General features: G+C 30.7%; 1 protein-coding gene across 2 annotated transcripts in view; it reads left to right on the top strand.

Annotated features, from left to right (window-relative positions):
• LOC107445259 (alpha-latrotoxin-Lp1a-like) overlaps window positions 1-24,007 on the top strand; it is a 46,535-nt gene that overhangs the window by 6,560 nt on the left and 15,968 nt on the right. The window contains exon 2 of one of the 2 annotated variants that reach the window (XM_043047454.3): window positions 592-5,841. The exons of the other annotated variant lie outside the window; for it this stretch is intronic. The gene's annotated coding sequence lies outside the window, so the exon portion shown is untranslated. Of the gene's footprint in view, window positions 1-591; window positions 5,842-24,007 lie in introns of those variants that run through there. 2 annotated transcript variants of the gene reach the window in all.

Below are 24,007 nucleotides of genomic sequence, written 5' to 3'. Positions count from 1 at the left end.
AATAAAACATGGTATAATAGTTTTATTATTCCGCCCATTATTTCCATATCATTATTTACTTAACAATACAGAAATTCTAAGAAAAATTTCCATTACCAAATTCTGCTACCATCCATTTTTCTTCCTCTTATTCCAAAGTATATTTTGTGTGCAGTTGAGTTTTTGGAATAAATATTTCAAATTTAATTAAGAAATATTACTTGAGTACCTAAACTTTTATTGTTTTTTTTCTTCCTGTTTTACAATGAATTTTTTGTTTGTTTTTTGATAAATTTTATATCAATCATTTTCAAGTGTTTGTTTTTAATTTTAAATGTATTCCTTTTTTTTTAACGAACCAATTTAATAAAACTGGCCAACTTCATTAACTTTAATCATCTCTCCTTTTGCTCTATCCATTTGTAATTTTACAATTATCATACATTCGGGCTAACCACAAGATGTTTTCGTGATTCTTGCCTACATTTTCCTCAAATTATATTCACATTCATTGTTGCTAAATTTAGTGATTATTTTATCTTAAAAGAATTCCTCTTGAATGTGAATGCGACTTTGTTTTTTTTTTTAAACTGGCGTTTTCCTGTCTTCTAGATTCAAGGTTAAGAACTTAGAAAGAAAAAAAGCTGCATCTTTACTGAATGGATTGATGTTCCATGGCGGAAATTTGCGAAGTGGTAACCTAAATTATGAAAAATAAGAATCGCGTAACTAATCATGAACCACGATAAAAAAAAAAGAAAAAAGAAAGAAAACAGTTTTGTAAACATATCTATAAATCAAAATGTGTCATTTTTGCATGGCACTGCATCATTTTTAATGAAAAATTGAAAATAAGTTGTATTTTAACAACTGTACCTAGATAATTTTTGTATTAAAACGGTACTTTGGGATTATCCTTTCGACCATTTTCGCCAAACCCGATATTATCAGTGAATCCGAAAATCGCGCCAAAACTGAAAACTAGCGCCAATGGATTTGGCGAACGTTGGCAGGCCTTTGTAATAAGTAACAAATAATTGAACGTATAGAAAAGTAGAAGACATATTTACAAGAAGGAATTTTTTTTACAAAACTGGACTATTACACTGACTTGATTTAATAGGTGGTAGACCAGATTACCTGCCCGCGTTCATCTGCGAATCATATAGCTTGCTGGGACTTTTGACATAAGAATGGACTGTTACGCACTTGCATAGCTGCCAACTCTTCCAGTTTTCACCGAAGATTTTATTTTCATATTTAAAGTGCTAGCGAAATTCATGTTATTTCGCAAAACTTTTTGAATTATAATAATAATTTTAAATCAGTTTGACCACCATTACATATAAATAATTACAACAAATATATAAAAGCATATTATTCCTTACGATAGCAATTTCAGCCTGATTAAAATATTAATATATTTTTGTGGAAGATAGTTTTTCGGTAATTGTTTTACTACCACTTGGAAAATCTATTCTCGAAAAGAGTGAATGTTGGCAGGTATGGTATTGTATTTACGTTTAATTTTTTTGAAAATAGTGGTGGTCAAAAAGATTTTAAATTAAGTTTATGAATGTGAGGAATATATATATATATATATATATATATATATATATATATACATACCCTCCAACTTATGAGGATTTTGAAAATAATTCTTTCTAGTGGTAGCGAACCAAAGTAGAAATTTTTAAAGCAAATGGATTTCTCATAAAACGTTTATCAGAACTTAAGAATCTAGCCATATGGTCTGCACTTTTATAAGTAATAGTGGACAAGTTACGCTAAAATTAATTTTTTTTAAATATTAAGACATTAATTTTGCTACCGTCTGAAAGGAAGATTTCTGAAACTACGGAAATTCCGTAGCAGTTGGAGGGTATGTATATATATATATATATTAATGGCGGGCACTTGTGGTTTGCATAGAGTTGATATAGTAGGTAGAGGAACCAAGTCCGCTTTATTCCTTCCGAAAAGACACGCCACAGATAGCAAGCAAAGAGTTACAATCACGTGATGGAAAGAGTGCAATACTTGGCGCAGTATCACAAATGTTGGCGCACTAAGTTTTTAAACAGCTTTATTTCGATATTACCGATGCGCAAATAATCGGAGCATTTGAAAGAGAGAAAAAAAATATTTTCGTTAATCATATTTCTTTACTATTAATTAAATGGGTTTAAATGGGTTAAATTTAAATGGGTTTTTAAAACATGAGGAGTTTTTTTTCTCTTAACAAATAATTTTTAATTAAAGTACTGCCTTTATTTAAAAAAATTCAGTAGTTCTCGTCTGTACCCTTAACACTATTCCTTAAAATTTATTCATTATATAAAAATAAAAAACGATATTCTGCATCACTTATATTTATTACTATATTCAGAAATTTTTTTTTAAATGTTTTTATTGCAAAGACCTATTTAAAAAAAAAAATACTAATATATATTGTAATAACTATTGTTATTTTTTTTAAAAAAAATAATAACTTCGATACAAAAATCAGGATTTTTTTTAAATCTACCAGGGCTTAAAATGTGAATTTGAAAATGTTGCCCTTCTTTTTTAATGAAACACAAGTTCGTTTAAAAAATTAATTTAATCTTTACGTTTTAAAAGTTTTATCACTGTTAGATAAAACAAATTGTAAAATTAAACAGATTGTCTGAAAAAAGTTCGATGCTCAGAAATAACGTTAATGTTGCAACACTTTTATCATTTTTATTTATGCTCACCAAGAGACTGCTCGAGAGGTAATATCAAATTTCGGGAAAAATAGCTTCGGGGAAAATAAAACCCGTTTTTAGTAGAACAGATTAGTTAGAAAACATATTTTTGATTAAATTTAATTACGTTTAGAATTTTATTTATATATTGAATACATTAAATTATTTATACAATAAAGATTATTTACATTATTAATTTAGAATTTTGACTTCTTTTTTTCCTGACACTTAAAATAGATATTTTCAGAAATAAACTGCTGTTGCATTTTAACTTAATACTCAACAATTTGTCTAAATATGAAATAAAATATTTATTCTAATATAAAAGTTTTCAGCTCCGAATAGAGAAAAATATAAGATTAAAAGCATTAAACTAATCAAAGAAAATAATAAAAGAGTTTAATTAGAAATTTTACTTTGTATTTCATGTACAATCTAATTCCATAAATTACTAGGAAGTTTAAATTGTACACACAAAGAGACTAGTAGAAAAGCTTTCGAAATTTAAACAAAAAATACTTAAATAAAAGAGAAAGCAATTAGAATTTTTACTTTGTACTAAATGTAGATTGAAACTAATGACGAACTTATAATTAAAATATCTTACTTTTATTTGTGATAGAAATTGCAATTTATGCAACTTTTTATGAGGTAAATTTATGCAACTATTATAGGTCAATGTATATTTAATAATTTTTATACAGAAAACCAGTATCTCAAAAAGTAGCAGTTAAACATATTTTACTTTACAAATAAAAGAACCATAATCATTTTATGGACATTAAGAAAATTACAATGCTCATCCATAAAAAATGTAATTTTCTTAAAAATAGTATGTGCATTTAAAACTATATCTTTTAGGCAGCTGCAAATTAAATATATACAATCTAGATAAAGGTAAAAACAGTTGAAATTTTACAAGAAAGGTTCACGATGCTAAATTTTTGCACCACAGCCAGCTGTTAGCCTTGGCCGTCTGAGCAGTTTATTCCATACCAATGCATAACATGCGCTAATTTACTGCACTAATTTACTCCTATACAACTTATCCACTTCTATGTTATGTTTTCTAAATTTGTTGCACTAAATCAAACTAATTCTACGCTTTAATATACTAGTAAAATAAAGTATTTCCAATAAAGCAACTATTTTTAAATAAAACGAAGATAAACAAGTACTTAATGATTATATTAAATATACCTTAATTTATTTTCTAAATAGTACATAATTTGTATTCATTTTATGTATAGTAACAGAATTATATAATTTTATTAAAAATTAACACTAAAACTACTATACACTATTTTATATTTAAATACTAAAAATATTTCATAGAATTTAATTATTCATCAAACATATAAGAATATACAAATAATTTGGTTTTTAAGCATTCCTATGTAATTTAAAAAACACAACTTCTTATGTACCATATTTTTTATTTAAATATATATATTTAAAGGAAACATTTTAGAACAAGATAAATATTGGGTTTTAGTAATCAAGAGGTAAAGATATACAAAATCTTCAGAATATACAGAAATGATATCGACATTTAAAGAGAACTAAAACAAAACCGAAAGTTTACTCAACTGTTCCTTGGCGCTAAAGTATCTCGCCAAGGAAGCCAACAAAGCTTTGCAGCTATTTCAGCTAAAAATAGAATATATATTGAAATATACTTAAACATTATAAGTTTAAAGTTTAAGAAACAATAAAAACTTATGTTAAATGCAAAAAAAGTGAGCAAAAACGAGCGTAATTGATTATTAAAGCAAATAAAACATGATTATCAGAGCATGACTGAGTATCGGAAAAATTTTAAAATCAATTTTAAAATAGAAAAAGTGAAAAAAAAATGTCGCCCTTTCTTGTAAAAAGTTATCGGATAGTCCCTAGAAAACTTCTCCGTGCAGCAAAATGCTCAGGACTTTTGTACCATTCTTATTTCTGAATTAAAAAGACAGACAGTTAATTGCATCAGACGATCGCAATGCTAAACGAATGGACGGGAATCGAAGCGGTCTCAGTGAACGGCAAGTTTGGGCTACAGTCACGTGACTTTATCTTGTCCACGGGTCGGGGGTTATTCTACTCTCTCTACCCAGTATTTCAACTCTATGGTGGTTTGTCCCATTGGCCACAGAAATGCTGCTTTCTTCTCGTTACCCAGTGGGCACCTGTGGCGAAGTCACGGCGGTGGAGCAGCGTCGCCTACGTCACACAACCACAAACCCATTTATAGGGTGGGTCACATTCACACAAAGAAGAAAGGACATAGAACACAGAGAGAGAAAGATTCATCCATGACCTGAGCAGGATTCGAACCCGCGGCCAATGGCTCCGCAGTCAGACACGCTAACCACTCGGCCACCTGGTTGGCATAAGGAATACATAGAAAGCATGCATTTTACTACCACTTTAAATATAGAAATAAATTTTTCAGCCATATGTGTAAAAGTTGGCAGATATGAAACAATATCTTTCTCCCCTTTAAGCACCTCTTTTGAGAATATTTCGCCATGTGAATAAGATGATCAATCATTCGATCACTTTTAAGTAAAGCGTGGGGGAGTGGAGCTTTTTGATACCTGTTTTCCAACTTGGAGCGTTTGCGATATTCTGGACATGTTCTAGTTTTGAGCACTTGGTATGGATACTGAATGTAAGCAGTAACGCGCTTCCTTAAACCTGAAGAAATTCAGAAAACTTCCGGTGTATTCCTCCGCTTATGTTATGCTTACGAGGCGATGTGTGAACAGGCTGAATATTCAAGGAAGTTTCATTATTATAATTTGTGATTGAACTTACTCGCAATTTTACCTTTCAAAAGACTTTCCTGCAACTTACAAATTCTACATAGTTGAGAGCTTAAAGAAAATCAATATCAAAACATAAATGAAGGTTTGCCATGTTTTGAATATTATCCCTTATATTTGTGTGAAAAGCTTGGAAGGGTCCGCTTCCTTGGGAGACTGTTTCGTTCACGTATGCTGCTAAGTATGAGGTATCGAAACATGCGATAAAAACGAATGGATATTTTGACATTTCTTGACCAGGAAGCCCCTTAAAATCACACATGCATTTAAATTTCCCCCCAATCACAAGACGGAGATAATGGTGTATAAACAACGATCACCATAGAACCTATAATAACAACTGATCTCCGGGCCTGCCCAATACTACCCTTTTTGTAAAATATTTTATAGATTGGTAGACACTTAAAAACCAAAGCTTTCAGAATTTTCGGCAATTTTTGAGCATTTTTACCCCTTGGAATCCGATTTTTTTAAATACCAGTCATAGGAAAAACAGCCGAAATAAAAGCTGGTTGTAAACTTTAAAGTAAAGAATTTTTTCTTCTTTTTTCTTTTATTTTTTATTTATTTATTTTTTGTCGATTAGTTAGCAAATGATGGGTGATATACATATATAAGAAATAAAAGATTAATCTTGGTGGCAGTCAAACCAATGAGGATACATTTTACCGTAAATACAAGCGAAGAAATAATAGGACTTATAAATCGAATCTTTCAATATCTCACTGACACTTTTAAAACATAAGCGAAACAGCCTTAAAATGATATCATATTATAAGGAAATTGTTTCTTTTCGTATTGATTATGCTTTTGAAGTTGCGTGTACCAGAAAATTTTAAAATTCAATGTAATTATGTTGTTGTAATTATGTTACGTTGTTCCTTTGTTTACTTGTTTCTAGCTATTAAGTTTTTGAGTACCCTTTTCCCCTGTGTATTGTTAGGTGAATGAGCAGCAGTTAAGTTACATTTCAAAACTGATCGTATTATTGATTGGTATGCGTGCAACTGACATATTTTATTTTTACATTTATGCAGATAAAACCTAATAGAATAAATATAGAAAAGAATGTGAATATAATAGATATTTTTATAGGATTCATTTTTAATCGAACAATAGCTAAGCAATCTTAAATGCTCTTAGTAAATTATCAAAATGTTATCTTTTTCAAAACACATTTAACTCGTAATTTTATTTGAGTTGAGATTTTATTAAACTATTCTTGATCATATAAAAACGATGTCTTTTTATTGATTTTGAAAAGTTATGTTCTTCAATTAAATTAAATTTTTCTAAGACCCCCTGGAAACGTTATTTATCTAACGTGTAAATCTACAACAAGTCTGTAAATTTCTTCCTATTCAGAAAAATAAATGTTAAAGTTACAAAAGTTAATCGTTCGTTAACTTAAATGAGAGATTTGTTTGAAATCAACGCATCATTTGTTAGGCAATACCTCATGTTTAGTCTAACCTTTAATACATGTAATAAAATACCTCTTTAAGACATCTTATTGAAGGTAAAATGAATTAAAAAGTTCTACTAATTCGTTTAAGAGAAAGATAAAAAAAATTATTCGTTGGTTAAGGCACTGAACTGTCGTTATGAAGAAATGGTGTTCGATCTCCAATAGCGATTTGAAGTTTACCCAGTTTCTAATCAGTAGGTACATGTTTGTTCTGGAAGTGAAGACGGATTTTGAACTGCGCTGACCAAATTGTCACAATCAGATCGTTTGTCACGAAATTTTGAAGCCGTAAACTCTATGACCCTCCATGGTCCACAACTGGCTTCTGTGGAAATGACGTACCAAAAATGCGAAATGAATAGAATTAAGGTACATACTAAAAAGTACTAAAAGAACCACTAAAAGACTGAAGGAACCATAAAGAATCGTGACGTTATTATTGACGACAATGATGCTAAATAAATGTTTGTAATGTGTTTTAGTTGAAATAAAAAAATGACTTAGTACCAAGAGGCAAATTAATGCCGAGAAGATTTGTTTGTTCGCTTTGTTTGTTGTGAAAAGATTCATTTGGGAAACCATAAAATATCGCCATATTATTATTGACCTCGTGCCTAATATTGGTAATATGTATTGATTGAAATTTAAAAAGAAAAAAATCTATGCCATAGACTAAAAAGCAAATTTAATTGGGAAAAGATAATTGGAAAATTCGTTAAAGGGAATCATGTAGAAAATTGTAATCCACAGATATCGCTTTATTTATTTCAGTACTGTGTACAACTGGTATTATAGTAATTGGTAGAGTTTTATTAAAACTTCTACAAACTTTTTTTTGTAGTTTTAGGCAATAGTTTTTCCAGTGGTAGCAAAAAAAGTGAATTAATATTTCCATGCATTTTTTCCACCACTACTTATAAATATTTTCAACATATATCAATGATCAGATAGAGAAATGGTCATGTTCTTAAGACTTGTCTTATTTGTTTTTGAAATTTCGGCTCCAGTCATTTGCTACTGATTAATGCATTTCGTAGAAAGTTCAAATGCGGCAACCCCTCTTGAATCGGTACTAAATAGACCAATGTTGGTATAAAGCATTATATTGATAATGCACCAATACTAAGCTGTTTTCATTCCGTTATGGTGGAATTACGTGCCTTACGGTCCCTTGAATGGGATATGTACCGGAGAAAATTAGTAGATAGTGGAAACTTGTGACAGTTACAATAATGAACCACGAGCAATAAAATCATGCCAAGTAATGTTTTGCACCGTTAATCTCTATTCTGATCGGGTGAACTGCAAAGATTGCTCACAATTTCAAAAGTATGACATTTCAAATGAAAAATATCTAGTGTGTGTCTATGTTACGGTGCATGTCTAAAATCAAGAGAATGTCGACTTTCTCCGGTTAACGTCAACAGCCACATAGTCGCTTTGGTAAATGTCCGAAATATTTATTATATACGATTTGATATTAATATCTGCTGATGATTGATTAGGAGACACATCAGTGTTCAGATTACCGGTTAAATGCATACAGGGCAGTGGCACTGGAACTTAAGAAAGCTTTGATCTAGGGCATACCGGGCAATCGTTTCACATTCGTTACAGTAAAATAAATAGATGTTGAGAGCCATAATGACTTTTTCTTGCTTAAATTCAATGCACAATAATTGCAGTTTCTTAACACAAATTTTACATTAGTCTCATTATTATTTACAACATCCAATATATTCAGACATTGATCATGAGTAAGGCATAAGTAATAAGTGTACCAAGAATGCCGAGTATTAAACTTCTACTGAAGTGAATAATCCCCAGGCCTGACAGAACGACACTGGGCTTTTCAAACAAGGATCGATCTATTTCTGTTTCTGATTTGAGTCCCCGCAAATATCTGGCATCCATTTTTTCTGAGATATCATCCTTTAAAGTGTCCAGCTCGATGGACACTTGAGCTGCCTGACAAGTAACCAAAACCAAAGGAACAAAATTTCTGAAAAGCATGAAGATATACTGAAATTTAAAAAATGTTTCATTAAGTGACATATCAATTACAGTCAAAAATCCCGTACAGAAGAAACACAGCCAAAAATCCGAAGAAATTACGAAAAAGATTGAAACCGAAAATATGTCCTCCAATTGCTTCAGAAACGTAAAAATGCTCTTTTGTTGCTCAATTACAGTAACTTGAATCGGTCTCGTAAAGTTCTCGGCAGAAATGATCAATACAGTTTTTTAAATTGTTTATACGGCAACAGATGGCACCACAAGGCGTATAGTAAAGCAATGCCATTAAATGACACATAGAAAGCGCTAGTCCTTCAAAAACCTTTCTTACAACTTTAATAGTTAGTATTAAAGGATAATTTGCTACAGTGTAACCGAAAAAATCATTCTCATTAAATTCATTGGTTTCTTCCAGGAAAAATTTAGCAACGGACACCAAAATCGGTGACAAAAATACACTATATGCACCAATGGCAAATTTTAAATTTTTCGGAGGCATCTTTTTGTTTTGGGAAAGGAGAAATTTTGTTAGCCTCTTTCGTTTCAAGTTTACCATTATTGCAAGCAGAAGATTTGTGAACAAGTACACCGCATAACAAGTACCAATCCTCATCAAATGACGAGTCTTTAAATATTCCCAAGCGTAAATCATAGCATCAACATAACCAATTGCTAGGAACGCACGATCAATGTAAAAAATATACCTGTTCCAAGAGTTTTCTGTGTATTTTTCAAAAAAACCTAAATATCTGTATATGGCCAAAGAAATGGATCGGCTGAAATGATTGGATTGATCCATATGGATATTCAAGTTTTTCTGAATACTCGCGTATCTTTGCATTTCGTTCATCAGCTTAACACGTTTTATTCAGATTCAAATTCTTTGATACGACAGGGGATATAAAATTCTGTGATTTAAGTATAGACTGTAATGGTTACTCTAGTCAAGATTAAATCCAAATCTAAGTTATTTGGATTTGTTTATAAGATCTCAATCCAGAAGTTCCAACTGAAAGAACGCAGTTTTATAACTGTTTAGATGGGATTAACGACACGAAATGTTCTAAACCTTTCATAATATATTCATTATTTTCTAAATAAACAACCCAAAAAAGAAAATTAATGAAACAGGTAGATTTTTAATGCATAAATCAGTTTAGATTATTCATTGTTGTCCATAGAATTTGTTGAAAACAATTGTCATATTTTAATTCAATCCTGATCCAAACAGCGTAATTAATGTTCGATATATTTAAACCGTATCCGCACGAAAGATGCAAAAATTTCTAGTTATAAAATATGATTGTATGAAATATAAAAGTTATGAAATGTGATTTTTATAACAGAGATAAAGAATCTTTTTTCGCGATGTCTGTTGACAGTCAAACTATTCAGAATCTATAATAGATTCTTTTATTAGCACTCGTTCTCACATTTAAAACATAAGCGAAACGTAATCATATTTCAATCATAAATGTAATCATATTTTATGTAGAACTTATTTTGGATTTTTATTGGTTATGTCATTGAAATTATACATACCAGAAAAGCTTTGAAGTTTAATATAATTAATCAACAATAGCATCCTTTGGTAGCGTGTTTATTGTTGTTATGTCTTTGATTACTCTTTTTCCCCCGAGTTCTGTGACTGAATGAGCTGGCACGAAGTTTTATTTCTAAATTGAGAAATAAATTGATTCGTATGCGTGCAATATATTCAATAATGCGTTAATATATTCAATTTGCCCATTTGTGAAAAACAATTAAATTATACTATTAATAGTTTGACAGATTCATTTTTATAAAAGAGTTGTAAGATTAAACCCTACCTAAATTATTCAAATTGTACTTTTTCAAAATTCATTTAATACGTAATTTTGAACATATCGGGATTTTATTACTTTAATTTTAAAGATGAAATAACGCTATCTTATGATTGGTATTAAAAACAGTCAACTTTTTCTTATATTCATGATTAAATTTTTCTTATGCTAGTTACATGACGTGAACGTTATTATTGGAGGAAAATTCAAGGAGGTTTGAATTTTTAGGGGGAATGAAAATTCACCTCAAAATGTCAAATTGGTGTGGGACCAAAATCATCTCAAATCATGGGATCAAAATTATCAGAAATTCATGGTATTACACCAAAACTAATTAAAAAATTCTTCTTTCAGTAATTTGATTTAAGTCCAGTTAGCAGCTTTAATAAATTGTGTGCTAATTTATTATAAATAGTGCGCTAATTATTTTTAAAATAATTTTCTTCTGTAGAAAACAAAGACGTTTAATAATTGTTACGAGATCCCTGTAATAAATAATAATCTTTTATACGCGTGCAATGTCTGCTAGACTAGACAGTTTTTCCCTTAGTCAAACTAATCCAGTCTTCAGATCTGTGTTTCGATGTTAACTGTCAGCAATCCACTCAGGACTCGAGGCTGTGGTGAATGAATGTCCCTTCACATGCTAACATCTATGGGAATGAAATGGTTGACAACCTTGCTAAAGAAGGCCTAAGTCATCTCCTCATCTGCAGAGCTGACTCACTAGAGATACTCTCCTGAATGAAAGCACAAAGTTTGGGAAGCTTGGTTGTCACCTCTACAATATCACTGACACAAGAATAGGGAACCGGGTCTATCTCTAACACTTCTTTGAGACCGGAGGCTTTCACAACGACTGTAATAGCAACAAATCACATGTTGTAATGACTTGACGCATGCGCACTTCTTTCATACTCCTTTCGTTGGAACAACCAGTAATCGCCGTCTCACTGTTTTCAAGAATTGGATGGGGTTCAATTTTCGTCGCTGTTGTAGACTCAGAGATTCTATCCGATTCATATATATTTCTAATCTCAAAGGGAAAATGCGATGAAATCATGTATGATCTTAATGTTAACATCATCCGGTTTTCCCGGAAGATTTTATTTTCATATTTAAAGTGCTAGCGAAGCTCATGTTATTTCACTGAACTTTTTGAATTATAATAATAATTTTAAATCAGTTTGACCAATCAGTTTAGTCAATTTTGCCATACATGTATGGCAAAAGTGTATGGCGAAATTTTACCACAGGTAAAACCCCATAGGAATATCCTACGGCATTTTTTATGACAAAGCTATAGCAAATTTTCCCAAGGGACTGCTTCAAGAAGACCAGGTTTTGGGTGCCCAAGCGGCACTGTTCAGAGGAGAAGATCGCCGTTTACGGTATGTGACTGCGGCCACCTAACTGCGTCTGCATCAAACATTCGAGCTGCAGTCCCACAACTGTCGCTCATCGGTTACTTCAAGTACAGCTCCGAGCGAAACGCCCTGTAGCTTGCATTCCACTCACTTCTAAATCACTGCCGTTTGCGACGTGAGTGGTGTCGAGTTAGAGCTCACTGGAGGACAGAGTGGAGAAATTTGCTTCTAAAATTAGAACAAAGGACCTTGTGTAACCACCCTCCCCAGGTCATGAGTAGAAGAGGAGAAATTCAGAAAGAAGACGGTCAACACTTTCCTTGAAGAAATAAAGACAAGATCGAGTGCCATTTGAAATAAATGTTCCAGTCGGTTAAAAATGGTACATTTATCACCTCGACGGGCGTTGATCCAGTTGCTGCGTCCGCTAAAAATCTGTTAAGAACAACTTTTTTTAAACCAAGAACAGAAGATTCTACCAGGACACTCAGTTTCCGATATAAACAGAATTGGTCATGCAGGTGGAGTGGCTGTAAAATTCCAGGAGCTTGCAAGTGGTTACACTGTGACCCTCGACCTCTTTGCAAGACCTCTCATCATGAGATGTAAAAAGAGAGGAAAAAGAGTATTTTTATTAGGTAAGGGTAAACGATGTTAAAAAGGTGAAAATAAAAAAAAAATAATGAAACAATAAAAAAAAAGAAACGATTTCATTCGACATTTTCGTTACAAATACATATACTTTTTTTTTCTAAAAAAAGTAACGAAAAGACAAGTTAAAATAATAAATTTAAAAAGTAACGAAGTATATAATTTTTACTTTCCTTTCAAGTAACGAAAGTAAAAGTATTGCCGTGTATGGTGTCGAGTTGAATTTGGAAGACTTTTATTATATACTTAAAACATATACGAAGAATGTATGCTCGAGAGTTTATTCTTTAAATATAGCATACTAATGCATCGTAATTAGGCGTCAATCCCACTGATACTAAATAAATTACCCCATGAGCAATGAAAAAAAATATTGTAACCTTAGTGCCATCACGTTTTTCTACAGAGTCTTTAAATTCAACCTCTTCTGTTTCTACTACAAGCGAAGAAGTTAAAAAAAACAGTGAAAAATTCATTTTTTGAAAAGATTCTGGATTAAAATTATCAAATTATCAGCAATCAGAGGCCTAATCCAATTTTAGTTTTCCCTACTGATTTAAACTATAAATAAAACAAATTCAGACAATGAATATATAAATGAAAATATGGTTATTTTACGAGTTTTTGTTTAAAAAATGATTCAAAAAAATACACACCGATTAAAGCAGTTTCATTAAGCTAGTAAAAACAGTGAGAATGTATTTTATTTGTTTACTTATATTTTATGAAACGTGAACAAACTTATTGATGCATCAACAATAGTTGTTTCAGTTATAAAATGTAATGTAATATATGTTATCATTAAATATATAAATAAAAGCAACATTAAATTCTAATTTCTGTTGCGCCTTTTAATGGTGTTTTTAGTTGAGATTTAATTACAGTAGAGTTAGTTTTGAGGTGATTATAGTTAAGTATGCATAACAGTTTCAACCAAAGTGTTAATTTCTTAGAGCAAAATTAACATTTGATTAGTTATTCTCAAAATCATCCAATATAATCAGACATGGATAATGAGCAAGCTATAGGTGAAAAGTGTCCCAAGAATGCCAAGTATGAAACTTCTTCTGAAGTGAATAATCCCTAAGCCAGACAGCTCGACACTGGGCTTGTCATATAAAAAACGATGGACTTCCATTTCTGATTTGAACCCCCGCAAATATCTTGCATCCATCTTTTGGCAGATTACACTCTTTAAAGTATCCAACTCGATGGATACTTGAGCTGCCTGCCACGTAATCAAAACCAAAGGAACAAAATTGCTAACAGCATTGTAGACATATTCGAATTTCTCATGTGCATACATAAGTGACGTATCAGCAATAGGAAAATATCCTATGTGGCAGAAACACATCCAGAAATATGAAACGTATACGAAAAAGATTGAAACCGAAAATATATCTTGCATTTGCTTCAGAAACAGGAAAATGGCATTTTGTTGTTCAATAACATCCATTTGAAATGGTCTCTTGAAATTCTCTGCTGAAACATTCAATATGGTTTTTTGTAAGTTTTTTATGCGGCAACAGATGGCACCACAAAGCGAGTAATAAAGGAATGCCATTAAATGACACACGGAATGCGTAAGCGCTTCAAATATACATCTTACAGCTTTAATAGTTACTATAGAAGAATAATTAGTAACAGTATAGCCGTGAAGAACATATTCTTTAATTGATTTGTTATCTTCAAATATAAGTACAGTTGTGGACACAAACATTGGTGTTAAAAATAAAAGATTTGTTAGAAAAACAAATTTTAAATTTTTCGGTTGCATCTTTTTGTTTTGTGATAGAAGCAATTTTGTCAGATTTTTCCGTTTTAAGTTCATCATTACTGCAGCGAGTAGATTTGTTGACGAGTGAAGTATAAAACAAATCCCTAATTTCCAATAATATTCAAACAAGAAATTTTCCCAATCTGAAATAATCGTATCAATGTAACAAATTACAAGAAAAATGCGAACAATGAAAAATTTATACCATATCCAAGGTTTTTCTGTATATTTTTCAATAAATCCCAGGTATCTATATATCGACAAAGAAATTATTCGGCTAAAATCATAGGATTTAATCTCCATACGGATGCGAGAGTTTTCCTGAATAATCGAGTTTCTTTTCATCTCGTCCTAGAGACAGGCACGTCTTTTTAAATCCAAATATTTAGATACACTTTCTTAGATATAAATAGAAATTACGATATTCAATTATTTTCTGATTAACAAGCAGAAATTGTAGATTTATGATACAGTAGTGTTTTAATTTCAAATGAAATAGCTTTAAATAATCAAAATGTTATCAGTTTAGATTATTTAATGTCAATGGAGTAAATTAAAAAGAATTTCGGTATTTTGCTTTAATCATGATCCAACATCATCGCATTAATATCTTGTTACTTTTCAGCAATTCTTACAATGATTTCACTGTTCACAATATTTTACTTCGTTCTAGTCTAAAAATGGATAAAGACTTTTTAAATCAAATGTATTAATGTATTTCAACTGTTATCGTACAAAATCACAATTAAATCAAGAATATAATGTAGAACTTTTCTTACAAAAGAAGAAAAAAATGATTCATCTCTTTCAGTATATTCATATTTAAATCATTTCTGCGATAGATGATTTTTCACGATATCTTTATTTATTCAACACTTTCTCAGTAATTATTATCATTAATAGAAGTGAACATTTAATTTAATTTAAAAAGTTATAGAAGTATTTTAATATCTGATGAACACATTTAAAACATAAGCGATACGACCGTAACATGCAATCATATTTCAAGTAGAACTTATCTTTTTGTGTCGCATATGTCTTTTAGATTATGTCTATCACAAATGTGTAATTAATCTCATTGTTCCTTTGCTTACTTGTTCTTAGCGATTTTGTTTTTGATTGCTTTTTTCCCCAGTTCGCTGAGACTGAATGAGCTTAAAATAAATTGCTTTTCAAAACCAATTATAAGATTGATTTGTATGCGTGCGACTGACATTTTCTATTTGCACATTTCGGGAAAACGATAAAATGTAAAAATGCATATTTTTATAGTTTAAGTTTTTTAAAAGCTTAGCATCATTAAAAGCTTCGACTAAATTATTCAAACTCGATCGCTTCAAAAATGCATTTAACTAGTAATATTTTACAATTCGTGCTTTTATTAAACTATTCGTAATGTTATAAAAACGACTTCCTATGATTGGTTTCAAAAAGAACAATTTTTCACTTAAATTTCATGATTAAAATTACTTTATCGATTAAGAATTAAACATGTAAAATGCATTATATACAGAAATCAAAATAAAAAGTGGAAAAACAATCATTTAAATAAAAAGTTAGGAACAAAAAACGAACAACGACGAAATTCTAACGAAATATATGTTAGCAAAAACAGCACCTCATCAGGGAAACACTGTCTGCTAACACCCGAGGACACAGTAGAATCAATATATTTCTCTGCCACATACTTTTATGTTGTAAATAAGATATTTAAATTTCGAATTAGTTTCAGAATAATTAAGTTTTAACGTTTCCTTTCCAGTTTTATTGGCTGAAATTCTTATATTCTTGAAAAGTCTAAAGAAATTAACTAAAAAGAGGTATATTTTCCTCCTTTTTCTAAATATTAAAATAGCCATGTAATATTAGCCTATTTAATATGTTGCCTATGTACCATATATCATTGATATTATGATTCTTAATAATGTCTAGCTGAACACTAATTCTTCGAACAGGATGAATAGAAGTAGATAATTTATCGTTACTTATCAACACTACAAAATAATATACAGATCTGAAAGACATATACCGAAACAATTAATAAACTGAGTTAAAATAATAAGTAGTTTTTTTTAAAAAAAAAATAGTATTGTTATTAGATGAGCTTCTGAGTGCCTTCCCGTTATTAGATTAACCAAATCCAGTTTTTAATAGCTCATTCTTAAAAATAAAGTTTAATTGTGATCAGTATTAGTTGGCATGATGCTTGTTTCTTGAAGCTATCTCCTCATGGCCAAAAGTTACCCAAATCAAGAATTTTTCCTCTTTTTATCACTCTCGAAAGACTAAAAAAAAACATTTCTCTGTCAAAAGTGTACAGTAGTGGTGCAGTTTTAATCAGACCAAATGGAAAATAATACTTTGAATCGATATTAGTATATTTGGTACTGCATCAATGAGCTTAATACTAGCAGTAACAATTTCCAGAATTATCTGAGCATTGAAATTATCTGAGCAATATATTAAAAAAATTTATTTTTCAAAAACTGATATTGTAAATCAAGTAAAAGCTTCGATTGTAAACTTTTATTGTAAGTTAATGCTTGTGCAGGAAGTTAAACTTTGATAAGCGTACCTTTAAATTTACCCTTTATGACGATTTTTTAAAATAACTAATTAAATTTTAAACGCAAAGATTTCGCGAGAAATTTAAAAAAAAATTTAAACAGTTATCATACAAAAGAAGGAAGATTTAAAATACTTTTTTTTCTACGCACATGGTACAACGTAATAACCACCCTCGTTATGTGTGTATTAAAATCTTTATCAATAAGGACGTAAAAAAGTGTATACATTAACATTTCGGGCAAAAAAAGGCAAAGCGAAAACGCCGTAAAATTACTAAAGACAAAAGCTCAAATGGCAGTTTGATTACAAGGAAGAGTTGAAATGAGTTAAAATGATTCTGCAAAAAACCTTCATGTTCAATCAGATATAAAATTAGTTTCTACATATATATTTTATTTAACAATTGTTTACTAGTAAATTGTTAGATTTTTATATCTATATTGTCTTTTGCTAGATTAAATACGGCATGGTAAACTGTAAGAAGTATACTTTTTTAATTTTCACAAAAGCTTTGAAAAGAATGCTTAAGATCAGTCAATACAGAACGCAATTTTGAAAAAAATTCCTTTTCTATAGAACAATCTCATAATATGAATATTTTATAGAAGAAACATAACTACAAGAAAAATCAAAAGAAAAGAGAAAAGCAAGGAAAATAAATTTTTCTTTCAGTTGGTATTGTCAATGGTGTTTTAGTAAGCATTTAATTGCAGTATGATTTCGAGGCTTTCAGTTGCGTATACACAATGTTTGCAACTAAAGTGTCCATTTCAGCAAAATTTACATTTGATTTATTATTTTCTAAATACACTTCAGACATTGATTACGAGTAAGCTGTAGAAAAGTGCTCCAAGAATTTCGAGAATGAAGCCCCTTCTGAAGTAAATAATCCCTAAACCAGACAAAACTAAACTGGAATTGTTAAACAAAAGTGGGTCTACTTCTGTGTCTAATTTAAGTCCCCGCAAAGATCGTGATTCGATCTTTTGGCATATAATATCTTTTAAAGTGTCCATTTCTATGGACACCTGTGCTGCCTGCAGCGTAATCAAAATCAAAGGTAAGAAATTACTAAAAAGAATATACAGATATTAAAATTTGTCGAATGTTTCCAAGAGTGGTAAATCAGCAACACTGAAAAAGCCAATGTAACAAAAACACATGCAGGAATATGAATTGAATACGAAAAAAATTGAAACCAAAAATATATCTTCCAATTGCATCAGAAACATGAAAATGTCATTTTGTTGTTCTATAACAATGATTTGCAACTGTCTTTTGAAGTTGTTGGCAGAAACTTTGGTTTTTTTACCATTTTTTATGCGGCAGCAGATGGCGCCACAAAGTGTATAGTAAAGAAATGCCATTAAATGGCAAACGGAAAATGCAAGTGCTTCAAAAACGCATCTTACAACTTTAATTGTTACTATATAATGAGAACTTGATACAGTATAACCGTAAATGCCATACTCAATAAATGATTCTCAATAAAGTATCTTCAAAGAAAATTCCAGTGATGGACAGAAATAGTGGAGGCAAAAGTATAAAATATGCTACTATAGCAATTTTCAAACTTTTCGAAGGCATTTTTTTGTTTTGCGAGCGAAGGAACTTTGTCAGTCTTTTTTCGTTTCAAATTCAATATTACTGCAGCCAGATGGTTCGCGGAAGAGTAAAATACAAAACAAATCCCAATCTTCCAAAAATGCTCAATCATGAAATTTTCCCAATCGTAAATAATAGTATCAATATGAAGAATTACAAGGAAAGCACGAACAATCGTTTTTAATCGAACAATAGCTAAGCAATCTTAAATGCTCCTAGTAAATTATCAAAATGTTATCTTTTTCAAAACATATTTAACTAGTACTTGTATATGAGTTGAGATTTTATTAAACTATTCTTGATCATGTAAAAACGATGTCTTTTTATTGATTTTAAAAACATATGTTCTTCAATTCAATTAAATTTTTCTAAGACTCCTGGAAACGCTATTTATCTAACATGTTAATCGGCAACACATCAGTAAATTTCTTCCTATTCAGAAAAATAAATATTAATTTTACGAAAAGTAAAGTTGATCGTTCATCATCCTTAATGCGAGAGTTGCGTGAAATCGACGCATCAGTTTTTAAACAATACCGCATGGATATTCTAACCTATCATCTAATAACCTATCATTTAACTAATCAACCGTATCTATAAGACATCTTATTGCAGGCAAAGTGATTTAAAAAGTGCTACTAATTCGTTTAACGAAACGCAAATAAATAAATACTGGTTGGTTAAGGCACTGAACTGTCATTATATATACTGGTGTTCGATCCCCAATGGCGGCTTGGAGCACACCCAGCTTCTAATCAATAGGTACTTCTTTGCCTGGAAAGTGAAGAGAGCTTGCGAACTGTGCTTCCTTTATTGTCACGATCAGATTGTTAGTCACGAAATTTTGAAGCCGTAAACTCTCTGACCTACCCATGGCGCACAACGGGCTGTTGCAGAAATGATTTACTTTACATGCATATTTGAATAAAAGAAATAAGCTACGCATCAAAAAAGTAAAATAAAATGATTAAAGGTACTTACCAAAAAATACTAAAAGAACAACTAGAAGGTTAAAAGAACCATAAAAAATCGTGACGCTATTATTGACGACAATGATGTTTAATTAATGTTGGTAATGTGTATTAGTTCCAAAAAAAATTACTTAGTAATGAGAGGCAAAACTGATGGCGGGAAGATTTGTACGTTCGCCAATAATTTTGTGAAAAGATTCATTTAGAAAACTATAAAATATCGCCATATTATTATTGACCTTATACCTAATATTGGTAATAGGTATTTAATGAAATTTTCAAAAAAAAAATCTATGCCGTGTTCTAAAAAGCAAATTTAATGGGGAAAAGATAATTGAGAAATTCGTTAACGGGAATCGTTTACAAAATCGTATATCGCTTTATTTATTTCAGTAATGTGTACAACTGGTATTATGGTAATTGGTGCAGTTTTATTAAAACTTCTACAAAGTTTATTTCGTAGATCATAGTTTTTCTAGTGATAGCAAAAAGACTCTATTAATATTTCTATGCATTTGAATTAAAAGACTTCTCCCACCACTACTTAGAAATATTTTATACATATATCAAAGATCTGATAGAGAAATGGTCATGTTCTTAAGCCTTTTGATATAAGTTTTTGAAATTTCGGCTTCAGCTATTTGCTACTGATTAATGCATTTTGTAGAAAGTTCAAATGAAGTAACCTCTCTGTAATCAGTACTAAATAAACCAATATAGGTATAAAGCATTATATTGATAATGCACCAATACTAAGCTGTTTTAATTCCGATACTGTGGAAATACGTGTCTTACGGCCCCTTGAATGAGATATGTATCAGAGAAAATAAGTTGATAGTGGTAACTTGTGATAATTACAATCATGAGGAACGAGCAATAAAATCATACCAAGTAATGTTTTGTACCGTTAATCTCTCTTCTGATCGGATGAACTGCAAAGATTGCTTACAATTTCAAAAGTATGACATTTCAAATGAAAAATGTCTAGTGTATGTTACGGTGAATGTCCGAAATCAAGAGAATGACTACTTTCACCGGTGAACGTCAACAATAACATAGTCGCTTTTGTGAATGTCCGAAATATTTGTTATATCCGATTTGATATTAATTTATTCGCTGATATTTTCATATTTTTTCGATATTTTAATATCTGCAGAAGATAGATACATCAGTGTTCAGATCAGCAGTTAAATGCATACAGGGCAGTGGCACTGTACCTTAAGTAATCTTTGATCTAGGGCATACCGGGCAATCTTTTCACATTCGTTGCAGTTCATTCAAGTGATTTTGATAGGGATATTGTCTTTTTCTCGCTTAAATCCAATGCAGAATAATTGCAGCTTCTTAACACAAATTTTACATTTGTTTCATTACTATTTACAACATCCAATATATTCAGACATTGACCATGAGTTAGGCATAAGTAATAAGTGTGCCAAGAATGCCGAGTATTAAACTTCTTCTGAAGTGTATAATCCCCAGGCCAGACAGCACGACACTGGGCTCTTCAAACAACGATCGATCTATTTCTGTTTCTTTTCTGATTTGGGTCCCCGCAAATATCTGGCATCCATTTTTTCCGAGATATCTTCCTTTAAAGTGTCCAGCTCGATGGACAATTGAGCTGCCTGCCACGTAACCAAAACCAAAGGAACAAAATTGCTGAAAAGCATGAAGATATACTGAAATTTAAAAAATGTTTCCTTAAGTGACATATCAATTACAGTCAAAAATCCCGTACAGAAGAAACACAGCCAAAAATACGAAGAAATTACGAAAAAGATTGAAACCGAAAATATGTCTTCCAATTGCTTCAGAAACGTAAAAATGCTCTTTTGTTGCTCAATAACAGTAACTTGAATCGGTCTCGTAAAGTTCTCGGCAGAAACGATCGATACGGTTTTTTTTAAATTGTTTATACGGCAACAGATGGCACCACAAAGCGTATAGTAAAGCAATGCCATTAAATGACACACAGAAAGCGCTAGTCCTTCAAAAACCTTTCTTACAACTTTAATAGTTAGTATTAAAGGATAATTTGCTACAGTGTAACCGTATATATCATTCTCATTAAATTCATTGGTTTCTTCCAGGAAAAATTTAGCAACGGACACCAAAATCGGTGACAAAAATACAGAATATGCTACAATGGCAAATTTTAAATTTTTCGGTGGCATCTTTTTGTTTTGGGAAAGGAGAAATTTGTTAGCCTCTTTCATTTCAAGTTTATCATAATTGCAAGCAGAAGATTTGTGAACAAGTACACCGCATAACAAGTACCAATCCTCATCAAATGACGAGTCTTTAAATATTCCCAAGCGGTAATCATAGCATCAACATAACCAATTGCTAGGAACGCACGATCAATGTAAAAAATATACCTGTTCCAAGAGTTTTCTGTGTATTTTTCAAAAAAACCTAGATATCTGTATATGGCCAAAGAAATGGATCGGCTGAAATGATTGGATTAATCCATATGGATATTCAAGTTTTTCTGAATACCCGCGTATCTTTGCATTTCGTCCATCAGCTTAACACGTTTTATTCAGATTCAAATTCTTAGATACAATTTCTTAGATACAACAGGGGATATAAAATTCTGTGATTCAAGTATAGACTGTAATGGTTACTCAAGTGAAGATTAAATCCAAATCTGAGTTATTTAGTTGTGTTTATAAGATCTCAATCCAGAAGTTCCAACTGAAAGAACGCGGTTTTATAACTGTTTAGATGGTATTAAAGACCCGAAATGTTCTAAACCTTTCATAATATATTCATTATTTTCTAAATAAACAACCCGAAAAAGAAAATTAATGTAACAGGTAGATTTTTAATGCATAAATCAGTTTAGATTATTCATTGTTGTCCATAGAATTTTTTGAAAACAATTGTCATATTTTAATTCAATCCTGATCCAAACAGCGTAATTAATGTTAGATATATTTAAACCATTTCCGCACGAAAGATGCAAAAATTTCTATTTATAAAATATGACTATATGAAATATAATAGTTCTGAAATATAATTTTTATAACAGAGATAAAGAATCTTTTTTCGCGATGTCTGTTGACAGTCAAACTATTCAGAATCTATAATAGATTCTTTTATTAGCACTCGTTCTCACATTTAAAACATAAGCGAAACGTAATCATATTTTAATCATAAATGTAATCATATTTTATGTAGAACTTATTTTGGATTTTTATTGGTTATGTCATTGAAATTATACATACCAGAAAAGCTTTGAAGTTTAATATAATTAATCAACAATAGCATCCTTTGGTAGCGTGTTTATTGTTGTTATGTCTTTGATTACTCTTTTTCCCCCGAGTTCTGTGACTGAATGAGCTGGCACGAAGTTTTATTTCTAAATTGAGAAATAAATTGATTTGTATGCTTGCACCTATATATTCAATTTGCCCATTTGTGAAAAACAATGAAATTATACTATTAATAGTCTGATAGATTAATTTTTATAAAAGAGTTGTAAGATTAAACCCTACCTAAATTATTCAAATTGTACTTTTTCAAAATACATTTAATACGTAATTTTGAACATATCGTGATTTTATTAATTTAATTTTAAAGAGGAAATAACGCTATCTTATGATTGGTATTAAAAACAGTCAACTTTTTCTTCTATTCATGATTAAATCTTTCTTATGCTAGTTACATGACGTGAACGTTATTATTGGAGGAAAATTCAAGGAGGTTTGAATTTTTAGGGGGAATGAAAATTCACCTCAAAATGTCAAATTGGTGTGGGACCAAAATCATCTCAAATCATGGGATCAAAATTGTCAGAAATTCATGGTATTACACCAAAAATAATATAAAAATTCTTCTTTCAGTAATTTGATTTAAGTCCAGTTAGCAGCTTTAATAAATTGTGTGCTAATTTAATATAAATAGTGCGCTAATTATTTTTAAAATAATTTTCTTCTATAGAAAACAAAGACGTTTAATAATTGTTACGAGATCCCTGTAATAAATAATATTATTTTTTATGCGTGCAATGTCTGCTAGACTGGACAGTTTTTCCCTTAGTCAAACTAATCCAGTCTTCAGATCTGTGTTTCGATGTTAACTGTTAGCAATCCACTCAGGACTCGAAGCTGTGCTGAATGAATGTTCCTTCACATGCTAACATCTATGGGAATTAAATTGCTGACAGCCTTGCTAAAGAAGGCCTAAGTCATCTCCTCATCTGCAGAGCTGACTCACTAGAGATACTTTA

Source organism: Parasteatoda tepidariorum, chromosome 5 (genome assembly GCF_982258835.1).
Source record: "Parasteatoda tepidariorum strain Cologne lab strain chromosome 5, Ptep-v5.0, whole genome shotgun sequence".
Classification (NCBI taxonomy): Eukaryota; Metazoa; Arthropoda; class Arachnida; order Araneae; family Theridiidae; genus Parasteatoda; species Parasteatoda tepidariorum.
Note: the sequence above shows the minus strand (reverse complement) of the source record. Positions and strands in the feature narration are given on the sequence as shown.